This window comes from Canis lupus, chromosome 5, assembly GCF_011100685.1.
Source record: "Canis lupus familiaris isolate Mischka breed German Shepherd chromosome 5, alternate assembly UU_Cfam_GSD_1.0, whole genome shotgun sequence".
Classification (NCBI taxonomy): domain Eukaryota; kingdom Metazoa; phylum Chordata; class Mammalia; order Carnivora; family Canidae; genus Canis; species Canis lupus.
Genome location: NC_049226.1, coordinates 71999767 through 72013979, shown reverse-complemented (window position 1 = coordinate 72013979; position 14213 = coordinate 71999767). Strand labels below are relative to the sequence as shown.

The 14213-nt window shown below is 41.8% G+C and overlaps 2 long non-coding RNA genes across 8 annotated transcripts in view; one reads left to right on the top strand and one right to left on the bottom strand.

The window, feature by feature from the left end:
• The window catches only part of LOC102156069, an 801934-nt gene that overhangs the window by 528088 nt on the left and 259633 nt on the right, over nt 1-14213 (bottom strand). The window lies entirely within an intron of this gene.
• On the top strand, nt 8134-14031 carry LOC102156020. Its single transcript, XR_005360045.1, has 3 exons — nt 8134-8271; nt 8426-8556; nt 13788-14031. It is a non-coding gene; the product is annotated as an uncharacterized LOC102156020 (long non-coding RNA).

Below are 14213 nucleotides of genomic sequence, written 5' to 3'. Positions count from 1 at the left end.
ACAGCACCAAAAACAAAACAGGTGCTTAGTAAACACATGCCAAATAAATGAATAAGCAAGGCATGCAGATAGAGTGCCATTGACTCAGAATCTGACAGGTCTTTAGAATGAGCTCTGGCAATTCCCACTAGATCTTTGAAAAGCATGATCCCACAAGCACTGCTTCCAAGATAGGAACAGATGGGAGTGAAGTCCTTCCCGGAAGTATCATACCCATGCCCTGAACCTGCTGAAAAGCCCAGAACACCATACTATCATGATGTGATGACAGATGAAAACTGCAAAATTGAATTCAAGCTTATCTCACAATTTTGTGTTTTGCCTTCTGTTGCCAAACTAGGACGTGCTTATAAAACAGCTTGAGGATTTACCACTAATACCTTCCCTAAGACAACATTGTCTTTTGGTGGTCAGTGTTCCACCAAATTGCTGTTTTGGTGTTGGATGTGATAAGGGGATAGGGAAGGGGCAGAGAAAAGCAATGGAATTAATCCTTGAGCTGTCAGTTCATTTCAGCTGGGTAGGTACGATGGTTTTTGAGTTTTGTGATGGCTCCAAATGAAATGGATGGAAACATCTCTAGCCCCAATCTTATCTTATTATCCTTGTTTGGGGTTTGTTTTAATATAGGTTTTTTTTTTTTTTTCTCTCCTCTATACTGGACTATATTCATTCTGCTAGCCTGAGAAGAGAGCAGATTCCATGGCCTTCCCTCCATTCTCTGGAAATCCCAGGTTTACATTCGATTTCAGGGAAGAAAGCTATCTTACAGAAGCCAATGTTAGAGTGAGTTGTAGTTGACTTTGACAATTCTCACAAATTTGCTGTAAGTTTCTATCTAAACCATTATCCCAAGGAACTATTTAATAGAGGGGTCATGTCAATGGAGTAGAAATCAAGCTGAATTATTTAAGGGTAGAATTGACTTTTGTTTTAATGTGGTTGGAGAAGAAATGAATGCTATATGATAACAGACAGGGCTCTAGAATCAGTTTGATCTGAACCTATAATTTATACTTTTGCAAGTTGTCTTTTTCCAAGTAGACCTTATATAAAATAACATATGCAGAGCAATATGCAAAAATATAATTGTGCAGATAGATGAATTTTCACAAATCAAACAGACCCATGGTACTAGCATCCAGATAAATGAACAAGAAAAACCAGAAGCTCTTTGCATGCTTTTCATGACAAACTCCAAGGTCATCGTTATCCTGACTTCTGTCACCATTGATTAATTTTGCTTGCTTTTGAGTAATATGGCATGGAATCATACAGTATAAACTCTTTCATTCAATGTGATATCTGTGAGATTTATCCGTATTTGCATGTAGTTACCATTTATTGGTTCTCAGTACTGTATAATATTCCATTGTGTTTGTACGCCACAATCAGTGTATCCCACTATTGGTGGATGGCAAATTGTTTTCAATTTGGGGATATTAGGAAGAGTGCTTGTGCGTACATTCTACAAACATGTTTTTTGATGAAAATATATGTGCTTTTCTACTTAAAAGTAGAACTGCTGATTGATAGAGTATTTTATGTTCAGTTTTAGATTGACCTAGATTTAAATTTGCCCTTCCAATTTGTGGTTGAGTGACCTTAAATAAGTCATTTAAGACTTCTGAGTCTGTTTCTCCATTGGTGAATGGGGAAATTTTACATTGCAAAATTATTTTAAAGATAAATTCAAGCAGTGTAAAGTATCTGGCCTAGTTCTGACATGTAAATGATATTTTTCTCAAAACTGTTTAGTGCTAGATAAATATTCCATGGGCTCCCCCATCTATCCAATCTTTGTTGTAGGTTGGTTGGAACTACTTGATTTAAGTTCTGGCCAATAGGGTGTGAGTGAAAATGAGTTATGCTGCTTCTGGGCCCCCAGGCCACCCTCCAGCAGTCTCTCTCCTGGCTGTAGAACCCTGGAAAGACTGTATTTGAGTGGTGGCATCACAAGAGGATAGGGCTCCCTAGGGTCCCTGAGAGATAGCACAGTGTATAAACTCTACTGACTGACACTGGACATACAGAATGAGTAAGAAAGAAAATTTTGCAGTGTTAAGTCACTAATATTTCTAGGGTATGTTGTCATTGCAGCATGCCACAAACAATCAGTTAAATGCAGAACTCAAATGATGGGATATGGCTCCACCCCAGTGAAACCATCAGAATTACCCTTCTAAGAGTCATATGACTCAGGCTCAACAGAGATATTATATATTCCTTTACTTTTGAATGGCAAGGAAATCTTTTCTTGCTGTGACTAAAGAGAGAAAATTGAAAGTGATCTTTTTGCTGGAATATGTTAATTGAAGAATCTCTCTTCTCTGTTGAGAACCAGATTGTAATTCCAAAATTGTGTCTGATGTACCCCAAACACAGCATTGCCTTCACAAAGAGAAGGCCCTTGGTGATTATTAGTTTAAAAAAATAAAATCCTCTCCCACCAGGTTCAAAGCCAACCTCATTCTTTTGTTCCTATAAAGACTTTCTTTTTTCGTGTTCCCTGGTGTCTACATGGCCTATGAGCTTTCTCCTAATGATTAAACTCCTAAAAATACTACAAAGAATGCTTAATAAGGCTTTTGTGTTTTACTGGTTGCTATAGAGACTGTTTAGTGTAGGATTTTAAGTACGTGTAAATATGTATTTTGGACAGTGTTTAAAAACACGTATAATTTACCCAGCCATAACAGCTACTTCAGAGCATTACAGTTCAGTGCGATAAGGCATATGTAAAGCATTTTATAGTGTGTTATTTATTGTTATTTACTTAATAGCCTATAACAGTTCCTTCTATTGTGTAAAGGAAATAGGCATTTACCCTGTTTTAACAATGAATATCATTTACTCCATTGTAGCAATTGATAGTCTTGAGGCCCATGCAGGCTAGTGAATATGCAATTGGTATAATGTTGATGCCAGAGCGGAAACCATGTTGACAGAGAGTTAGTAGGAAAACAAAAGGTCCCGCTGATGGAGTCTTGAGCTCATTAGGGAAGTTGTTGACTGAGCTACTCTGGCACGATAGGAAACCCCTGGAAAGAGGCCACTATCTGCTTTGAAGTTACCCCTAGGGATGTACCCAAGGGCGAAATAACATGGATAATAATAGCAACAACAACTATTAGTTATTGAGCAAATTTGACATGGTCACAGGCATGGTACAAAGTGTTTCACATTCGTGATCTCATTTAATCCTCACAATACAATGACCCTACAAGATGGGTATGGTTTTTGTTCGTCAGATAAGGAACTTGAGGCAGAGAGGTTATACAACTTGATCCAAATTATCACCTAACAGGTAGATGGCAGATCCAGGAGTGGAATCCATGTCTGTCTCACGCCAAAGCTTGTGCTCTGAAGTGTTGTTCGATATCACCCGTGGTCTGCCAGAGAGTTCTAGAGCCACGCAGAGGTTAGTTCTTTCTCAGCAATATATCCCTGACATGTAGCATATGGATGTGCCTGTGTGTGCACAAGCATGCACACACACACACACACACACACACACACACACACACACACACATACTTTCCAAGCAAACAGAGTTTTTGGCAATGGTCAATTCCATTAGCCAAAGAAAAAGATATGATCATAACCATTGAGCTTCTACATGTCCAGGTCCTCTATACATGTCCTATTTTAAGTCTCACCTCAATGCCAGGTGTTAGATTTTATTACCCACCTTGTGCAGATGAGGAAGCTGCCTCTCAGGCTAGACCTGTCTGATGGCACATACATTGTATGAAGCAGAACCAATACTCAATACCAGATCCGGTATAACTCAAAAAACCTTGTCATTATTTAAAAGTAGAAATACATGAATACAGTGTTTCTCAACCATGGGACAATTTTTCTCCTAAGGGATACTTAGTAATTGCTTTAAGACAATGGGAAGAATGCTACTTGCTTCTGGTAGGTAGAAGCCAGGAATGCTGCTAAAGCAGCATTGAGCGCCTGCCTTTGGCTTGGGCCCTGATCCCAGATTCCCAGAATCGAGTCCCACATCAGACTCTTTGCATGGACCCTGCTTCTCCCTCTGCTTGTGTCTCTGCCTCTCTTTCTGTGTCTCTCATGAATAAATAAATAAAATCTTTAAAAAAAATCCTACGATGTACAAGATGACCACTCAAAACAAAGAATCATCTGGTCCCAAATGTCAATAATGCCAAGGTTGAGAAAATGTGACTTAATGTAATTAAAGACAGTCCAAGATGGACTGGGTAACATTAGGTCAGTTGAATTTTTTTATTTAATTTTTTTATTAGAGTTCAATTTGCCAACATATAGCATAACATCCAGTGCTCATCCCACCAAGTGCCCCCCTCAGTGCCCATCACCCAGCCACCCCAATCCTCCGCCCACCTCCCTTTCCACTACCCCTTGTTTGTTTCCCAGAGTTAGGTGTCTCTAATGTTTTGTCACCCTCACTGATATTTTCATTTTCTCTCCTTTCCCCTTTATTCCTTTTCACTAATTTTTATATTCCCCAAATGAATGAGACCATATAATGTTTGTTCTTCTCCAATTGACTTATTTCACTCAGCATAATACTCTCCAGTTCCATCCACATCGAAGCAAATGGTGGGTATTTGTCATTTCTAATGGCTGAGGAATATTCCATTGTATACATAAACCACATCTTCTTTATCCACTCATCTTTCGGTGGACACCGAGGCTCCTTCCACAGTTTGGCTATTGTGGCCATTGCTGCTAGAAACATCAGGGTGCAGGTGTCCTGGCGTTTCACTGCATCTGTATCTTTGGGGTAAATCCCCAGCAGTGCAGTTGCTGGGTCATAGGGCAGGTCTATTTTTAACTCTTTGAGGAACCTCCACACAGTTTTCCAGAGTGGCTGCACCAGTTCACATTCCCACCCACAGTACAAGAGGGTTCCCCTTTCTCCACATCCTCCAACATTTGTTGTTTCCTGTCTTGTTAATTTTCACCATTCTCACTGGTGTGAGGTGGTATCTCATTGTGGTTTTGATTTGTATTTCCCTGATGGCAAGTGATGCGGAGCATTTTCTCATGTGCGTGTTGGCCATGTCTATGTCTTCCTCTGTGAGATTTCTGTTCATGTCTTTTGCCCATTTCATGATTGGATTGTTTGTTTCTTTCTGTTGAGTTTAATAAGTTCTTTATAGATCTTGGATACTAGCCCTTTATCTGATAGGTCATTTGCAAATAACTTCTCCCATTCTGTAGGTTGTCTTTTAGTTTTGTTGACTGTTTCTTTTGCTGTGCAGAAGCTTTTTATCTTGATTAAGTTCCAATAATTCATTTTTGCTTTTGTTTCCCTTGCCTTTATGGATGTATCTTGCAAGAAGCTGCTGTGGCCACATTCAAAAAGGGTGTTGCCTGTGTTCTCCTCTAGGATTTTGATGGATTCTTGTCTCACATTTAAATCTTTCATCCATTTTGAGTTTATCTTTGTGTATGGTATAAGAGAATGGTCTAGTTTCATTCTTCTGCATGTGGCTGTCCAATTTTCCAAGCACCATTTATTGAAGAGACTGTCTTTTTTCCAGTGGATAGTCTTTCCTGCTTTGTCAAATATTAGTTGACCATAGATAAAGTTGAGGGTCCACTTCTGGATTCTCTATTCTGTTCCATTGATCTATGTGTCTGTTTTTGTGCCAGTACCACACTGTCTTGATGATCACAGCTTCGTAGTACAACCTGAAATCTGGCATTGTGATGCCCCCAGCTATGGTTTTCTTTTTTAATATTCCCCTGGCTATTTGGGGTCTTTAGTCAGTTGAATTTAAACTGAAATAATGTTGGGTGCTCATTTATCAGCTTAGTTTCAAAAACAAATTTCAATATTTAGGATTTAATCTACCCAGTTGTTTTAGAAAGGCACTTAAAAAGTTCTCTTACTCCAAAATATGTTCAATGAAACCTGTAAGCAGGATGGACCTTCCAGCATCTGAGATAATATGGGAAGAGGCTCTGAGCTCATTCAGACACAGGGAGAATCAGGAAAGAATGCTTAGTTGAATAGTGCCATCCTTATATTGTCACTAATTTAGCTATTTATACCTTGTCCCTGACTGGATCCAACCCTCTCTCTTCCATGATGAGCTGTTAAAGATATGAGCCAAGATTCACTGGAACCTTTCTCTTAGGGGATCCTGGACTTTGGGATTCGCCTTTTAGAAATAAAAATAAAAAGAACTATCCTTTATAGAGCACTTCCCATGTGTCAGATCTTGAGCTAAGCAATTTATCATATCACAATTTAATCTTAATTAAAAACCCACAGGAGGGTGCAGCTATTCCCATTTTGCAGTTGAGGAAGCTGAGGATTAGATAGTTTGCATAATGGTTAATTGCTTTTGGCTTTTTAAAAACGCACATCCTACAGAGAAGGTGCCAAGTTTCTGGGTGGGAACTCAAGTTAAGAGCCTGATGATCATCTTATATTTCAATGTTAGTCCTTCATGTCATCACTGGCCTAGCTCCAGATCCAATCATGCAGTTTTGATGGGATTTCCAAGTAAGGAAGGTGAAGGGTGCTAAAAGATTTGGGAAAAATTAACCAAGCCAGAAGAGCTGTAATAGGAAGAAGTCAACAGTGTCAATTGGTGAGTCTAAGAGGATATAAGGAACTCTAATGAAATATTTTTTTAAAATCAATATCCAGCTGGTCTGGTCCATAATCATGATATAGGGAAGGAGCACTAAGATAGTCAATGGAAGGAGAGCCTCAGATCAGACATGCACTCAAGGAGTAGAATGAGCTTTATCTAAATCTAGGAGAGAGCTGCAGGTCACATGGCCCAGCCCTGAGCCAGCAGGCTGTCTTGAACTGAGAGATCAAAACTACAGCCCAGGGAACGGATACAGGTCCAGGCTGTACTCACAGCATCAAATGAAAGCAGCAGGTAAACCTCCACATATACATACCCATGGAAAAGGGGGGAACTTGAGGCATTCATTTGACAAATATTATTGAGATTTTTCTCTTTTTTTTAAAGATTTTTATTTATTTATTCATGAGAGACACACAGAGAGAGAGGCAGACACAGGCAGAGAGAGAAGCAGGCTCCATGCAGGGAGCCCGATGTGGGACTCGATCCTGGGACCCCGGGATCATGCCCTGAGCTGAAGGCAGACACTCAACCACTGAGCCACCCAGGCATCCCTACTGAGATTTTTCTATGTGCCTGGCACTGGATATAGAGTTGCAGGCAAGAAAACGGTACTATCTCCATTGAGTTTACAGTCTAGAAAGATAGCAAGAAAAGGTACGTAAGCCTCTGTTTAGCCCTGCTGTAATATTCACTGGTGCAGAAAGTACTGCTGATCTTTTTACAGTCTTCCTACTCAAAATGTGGTCCACAGACCAGTAGCAGCAGCAGCAGTAGTAGTAGTAGTAGCAGCAGCAGCAGCAGCAACTAGGAACTTAGAAAAACAGAATCTGGAGGCTCAACCCAGAACTCCTGGATCAGAATCTGCATTTTGACAAGATTCCCAGGGGACCCAGATACTCATTAAAGTTCAAGAACCAGTGGTCTGCAAACCTTCCTTGCAGATCAGAGTCTTTAGGGTATTACCCCAGGCACATAGGGGCTGTCACTTCCTGCCACAGACATCCTCACAGATATGAAGGTTATACCAGAATCAGCAGAGATCAGGCAAAGGGGAAGCAAAGTGTATTCTCAGGAGCTCCTGGAAATAATTACCGTTCTCTTAATAATAAATGAATAGGCTGCAGTCCCAGAACACATTGAGAACAAAGCAAAACATGTCAATATAAAATCCAGCAAATAAAACAATCAATTTAAAATAGATTTCTCTAAATGGTTTGCCTGCTTGGGCTAAGTGCCCTGCCTCTGGACGCCCACAGCATACGGTGCTTATTTCTGCCTCAGTCCTTATTCTTTGATCTTGAAATTTTCTGTTTCTGTGTCTGCCTCTCATTCTAGACTGTAAGTTCTTTGAGGACCCTCTTTTCTGAAAAGCCAAAAAAAAGGGGCCTTGGCCTGAAAAGAAGGATTAGAGGCAGTTGTGAAACATTGGGGAAAGAAAAAAAAAAAAAAAAAAACAGGTCTCTGTGTGAAATACTTTGAACAGAAGAATAGCAGTACATACAGTTCTAAATTCTTTCCTGAAGGGTCCCCTCCCCCACCCACCTCTATGTAAAGTTCTCAATTCTCAGTATCTCACATCAGCAATTACCATCTGCTAGCCCAAAGAGGAGATAATTTTCTTCTAAGACTTTCTGGATATTCACTAAAGACAACAGAAGATTCTCAGGTATCTATGCCCTTCAGTGACACCTATCCACAGTGACTCTGGGCTTGGCCACCTAACTTACTTCAGCAGATGTGACAGAAAAAAAACTCAATATAAGCAGAAGCTTAAAGAGTTCTTTCCATTTACTCTTTCTCTCTCATTTCTGTGTCTTCAGCATGGGAATGAGTCTGGACTTGCTTGTTGAGAGGTAAGAAGATACAGGGAAGCAGAAACCAGAACATGAAGGAAAACCCTAACAAGTTCAGCAAAGCTGCCTATCCAACTCACACCTGACCTCAGAAATGGGTGAGTTCTACCAAGCCCAGCTCAAGCCAGTAGAACCCCACAAGCAACTGCAAATTCAGAGCTAAATAAATGCTCACTGCATTGAATTAGTAGGCTTGTGGTTGTTTGTTATGCAGCAATAGCTAACTGCTACAAGCCACAAGCAGAAGAACTTCCATTCAGAGATCATCTAATTCCTCTCACACAAGAACCCTCTTTGCATTTGAATTCCTTGCTCATGCTGAGTGTGCTTTAGGTTTGGTTTGGGCAAAGGAAAAAAAAAATCTATAGAAACAGACCGACCCTGCCTTTAAGTAAGCTCACATTTTGGTGGCACCTGGATAATTACTTGAAAGCTGCTTTGGGTCAAGAAATGATCCCCAGAGACTACTAACAGCAGGACATTTTTAGGAGCAGTCTTGTTTCTCATCGTCAACAGAGAATAACAGTAAATTAAAGCTTGTGTGGGTAGGAGGAGCAGAAAACAAAAGTACCTATAATTGAAAGGAAGAATTAATGAAAGATGCATTTATCAGAACCCTCTAATTGTCAAGGGCAGAAACCAAATTCAAACCAACATAAGCCAAACATAAGCCTACGTTGGCTCCCTTGACTGAGACAGCTTTCATGGATGTTGAGACACATTGATGCTGAGGCTCTAATGCTGTTATTTCCAGTTTCACCATTAGGACATGTCCTCTTCAAGCATCTGGGGAAGAGGTCCACAGGTAGCAATGACTCATCTCATTCCCATATAACCTGGAGGCCCTAAGAATGAACAATTTTCCCAGCAAGGCCAAAGAAAGCCTCTGATTGGTCCGATTTGGCCTCGCCATCGCTGAACCAATCCTGATGAGCAGAAAGGTGCTGCACTCTAGCCACACCTGGTCATAAGGCTAAGGGACAAGGTCAGCCCTTCCTGAATGACATGGAATGGGAGAGAAATGGTTTTCCAAGTAGGGTTCTGGGTGAATTAAAAAGCCTTATGACTGAAGCAAGTGGGGGAATCTCTCACAGGATTCAAGGGGGAGGTGGACAGGCAGGCCTTGAGAATGGTGGACACCACAGCACATCTGAGGCCAGCAGCCCCAGAGGGATGCTGTGGGCACTTCGGCTCCCAGAGCCCAGGCTCAGTGTCTCTGGTTTCAAATTTTTAAATATCCCTTGAGAGAAAACCTGGTGGTCCTACTACAGGTCAGGTGTACACTCCCGATCTCACCTTCTGTCATATGGTGAGGATTGGAACACTGTGCAGATACTCGAAAAGCTACTGCCAAAGGTCTCTTATTTCTTCTCTTCCTTTCTGCCTCACTTCTTTCTCCTCACCTATGTTCCCAAGGATTCAGTCCCTATACCCAGGAGGAAAGAGGAAATGTCTGCAAATTGAAGATTTGTTTTTTTAAAAAAATCATGATACTCCTGCAATTTTGCCTTCAAATAAATACATTCATCTTACGGAATGAGTAGGAATGAAAGACAGGTGGAACAGAAATACCTAGAGATAGATAGTGAATAAACCCAAGACTTCTGTTCCTGACCAAGTAGGTGAGTTTTTAAAAGTGATTTGACTACTCAGAACATTGGTTTTCTCAGCTATTAAACTATTAGCAGAGATTATAAAGTCTACCTTGGATAGTTGAGCCAGGAATCTGCAAAGCTCCCTATAAAAGTGCATCCTAGTTCCACCACAACGATGACTATCTTTATTGTTACTACAAGAAATAGCAACAACATACCAGGGGGCTCCGCTTTCGAGGCTCACTGTGGTCAGTAATTGAACAAACATGAAGCCTAGTGTCTTTTGATGAATTTGGACCCAGGTCACCCCTGCCACTTCTGTCCTGGTGCCTCTTTGAGTGCTTGTGCACAGCTCTGATTTCTGACTTTCTCTTGCCTCTTTCTGTGTGTCTCTATCTTTGCAGTGCTGTCTTTTATTGTCTCTGGATTTCCCATTCTGTCCCATTCCCCATTCCCCTGCTCTCTTACCCCTCCTTCTTCCATTCTCATTTCTTAGTGGCCTTGGCAATCCCAAAATAGGACCCCCTTGCTTCTACCACACAAGCTGGCCTATCCTGTGCTTCCTTTTCCCTGTCACAAACAGCTGTTTCCTGTCTTGACAGCTTAAACAAACACATTTTAAAAGGTGGCTCGTGCCAACCTCTGGATATTTGAGCCAATGTAGCTGGCTGATGCCCTGAAAGAGTGAGGGGTCACCCAGCTTGCCAAACCTGAGGCTCCAAAGGGGCCAACTGGTTGCTGTCATGCAGCCATCTATGCCCTGGAAAACGTGGGGAGCAGCAGGGCAAAAGCAGGCACCCTGCTAGTTGTTCACAGTGGGCCATCAGGGAGTTTCCAAGCTTGGCTTTGATGAAACTGAAAAGGTTGAATCGTTAAATGTTTGGAGAATGTGAAGCTGGCATTCGGCCCTGTGTTTTCTGTAATATCAATTATTCCCGGAGACCGCTGCTGCTCACTGGGCTGGGAGGTGCTCGGAAGGAGGGCATTATCACCAGCTCACCTCTAAGCTGTAGGCATAACACCCTGGGTGAGGGGCTGTGTGGGTGGTCTGAAGACAGACTCAACGGGGCACAGGAGGGGCTGCTCAGTAGAGAGGGGGTGAAGTGGGAAGAAAAGAGATGGAGAGCGAGCAGGTAACCCCCATAATTGCTGCTGACTGCTCCTCTGTGACTGGTTACACAGACATCCAACAAGCACCCATTATGTGGACGGTGCTTGCAAATAAATGACGGGGCTCTGCTCACATCTCTGGGAGGAAAGCATAATTACTACTTCTGTCCCAGGAAATTTCATCCCTAGGTACACCCTCAATTTCCATCTGCATATACAGCTCCCAGCTGTGGTCAGACTTCTCCAAATTCCAGAATTCTACCTCCAACTACGTTCTTGCTGTCTCCTCTGTAACGTATCAAAGGGACCTGGACTCCGTGTGTGTAAGGCTACGCCCAAGTCTTCCCTGCCGTGCACCTGTCCCCGGCCTCTCTCGGGAACTGGCTCCACTTGCCTGTTGCACAAGTCAGTTCCTGGACAGACTCTTCACCCACCCTATTTCCCCCATCTTCATGCTCCATCCCTCCTGGGTACATCAGTTCACCTCTTAACAATGTTGCCAAAACATCCTACGTTTCTTTGCCTCAGCCACCCCCTACTCTGCAACAGTCGCTGGCTGGGCTCTCATCTGGGCAAAGGCAGCAGCACCTCCTGGATCTCTCTTTAACCAACCTGCCATGTGGCCAGAGTGATCCTTCTGAGACGCAGGTCTGATCAAGACAGCCCCTGCCTACTCCGAATCCCTCTGAGGATAACAACCCAAAAGTCTTCAAAAAGCCCCAAAAGCCATGCTCCGACCCTTCTCTCCTCTCTGCTCTGGCCATTGGCCCTCTCTCAGTTCCCTGAACACACCAGGCTCCTGTTTGCATGTGTCACCCCTTCAATCTGGAATACCAATGTCCACACTCCTGCCACAATGTTTGCATAGGTAATACATTTGATTTGTAAACAAAAGAAGAAAGGTTTATTCAGAATAAATTCTCTGCCCTTGCCTGTCCCTGTCCACACAGTTCCTTCTATACTCAATCCCCACCTCTATATGCTTTAAGAGATTTTTTAAAGCATATCCAACCATGTCTAGGCATATATGATCTTCTTTCCGGTTTTACACAAAGGGAGCACAATTTATATGCAGATCTGCCTCACTTCCTCTTTTTACTAAACAATTTACCTTATAGATAATTCCATCTCAATACACAAACTCATGCCTCATTTTTATAGCTGCATAGTATTCCCCTCTATAGCCATTCCATAATTGATGTAAACCATGCCTACATTCACAGTGCATATGCCATTTCTTTTTCTACTTTACACAATATTGCAGCAAATAATAATGTACATATAGCACTGAGAGGAAGTTTAGCTAAAATTTAAAAACGAAGAGGAATAGCTGAGTCTAAAAGATTACGCACTCACAATTTAGATAAATGTTGCTAAATTGCCCTCCATGGGAGTTTTAAATGACATTCTCACTCATAAGAGCCTGTTTTCTACAACCTTGCTAGAAGATTGCTTTTTTTTTTTTTTTTTTTTGTCACTCTGGGAGGCAAAAAATGGATTCTACTAGTTATTTTTTTTTTAATGCCATAAGGACTGAACAATTAACCAGTGTGACCTTTGCACATGTGGTATCTGAGCAGGACACCAGGGTATACAAATGAAGCTGCTCATAGCCTGAGGCAACTGGACTCAGGATAGCTGGACCCAGGTACCTGGTGGCCTAGGACATCAATTTCTCAGCAATCTGTATATAATACCAGTTAGGTAACTATGATACTTAAAAACAAAACAAAACATTATTGGTCTACTTTTATCAATAAAGGATCCATTATCATTAATTAGGTCTTTCATCCAATTAATTTGGGGGCAGATGAATTAGCTGGAGTGACCAAAGAACTAAGGAGGGAAAAGAGGCAGCTGGAAAGTACATATATAGCTCAGGGTCATAAAAAAATACCTTTCCCATCCCGTGTGTGCTCAGGTACAACTTATATCTCATGTGCTTAGCAAAATACCAGCATGGGTAGCTGACCAGATAAGCTTGCATGAAGGTTTAGAAGGTCACAGTGAATAAGAGCAGAGACCAAGGATCAATTGTCTTAGCACAAACCCCACCTCCAGCACTGGTTGTGTCACCTCACAGAACTTCCTTGACCTCTCTTCATGACTCAGTTTCTTCATTTGTAATGTAGGGACTAATAATTTCATAAGATCGTTAGGATTAAATAAAAAAGCTATGTGGAAGGCATAGCATTGTGCCTGGCAGAAAAATGGTAGCAGTTATCCCATCATGACAATGATGGTAGTTCTTATTTTGTGGCAGTAGAGTGTGATTATAGCTTGCCTATCAGTGTGAACTATGTGGGCCTGGAGTCAGATGGGACCAGTGCTCTTCTGGGGTCTGGCTTCACTAGATCCCTATCAGGGGTAATTTCAATTCTCAGTTTCCTCTCCTATCAAATGGGGGTAATAAGAGGAAACCCACATGACTTTTATCAGGATGGCAGGAGTGAATATAAATTGAGTGCTAAGTATCTAAGAGATTGCTCAGAAAGAAGGAGCATCATCTGAAACCTTAGCATCCAGTGGACAACCAGGCACAAAGGAAGTGCTAGGAAATGTTTGTTGGTTTTTTTGTTCAAATGTTTCCTTGCTATGAGAAGTTGATCTGCTTTCTTCTGCAGCTTGGACACAAGTGCACACCCGCCTCCGAAACAGCAAGACCTGCAGCTTCATCCTTTCTGGCAGGTTGATGCTCTGGGCCAGATGGAGACCGTGGCTGTGGACCCCCAGCCCTTCCCATCCAGCTCCAGAAGTCAAGGCTCTAATTCACTCTGAAAGGGCTTCAGCACCACCCCTGTGAGGTCCTTAAATGTTTTATGAGCTCCCTGAAATGCTCAGATAATTAAAAACACTTTCTTAATTTAATAGCTTGGCTTAATGAAACCAGGACTTTATGTTTTATTTGGAAAGGGGTGAACATCCCAGTCACACTTATTAATATTTTTAAGAGTATGCCCAATTGTGTCCAGGGATTGAGGGAAATCATTGCTTCAAGGGGAAAATGGGTTTTCCTGAGTCTGTGACAAGTCTTGGGCTTATTAGAGCTC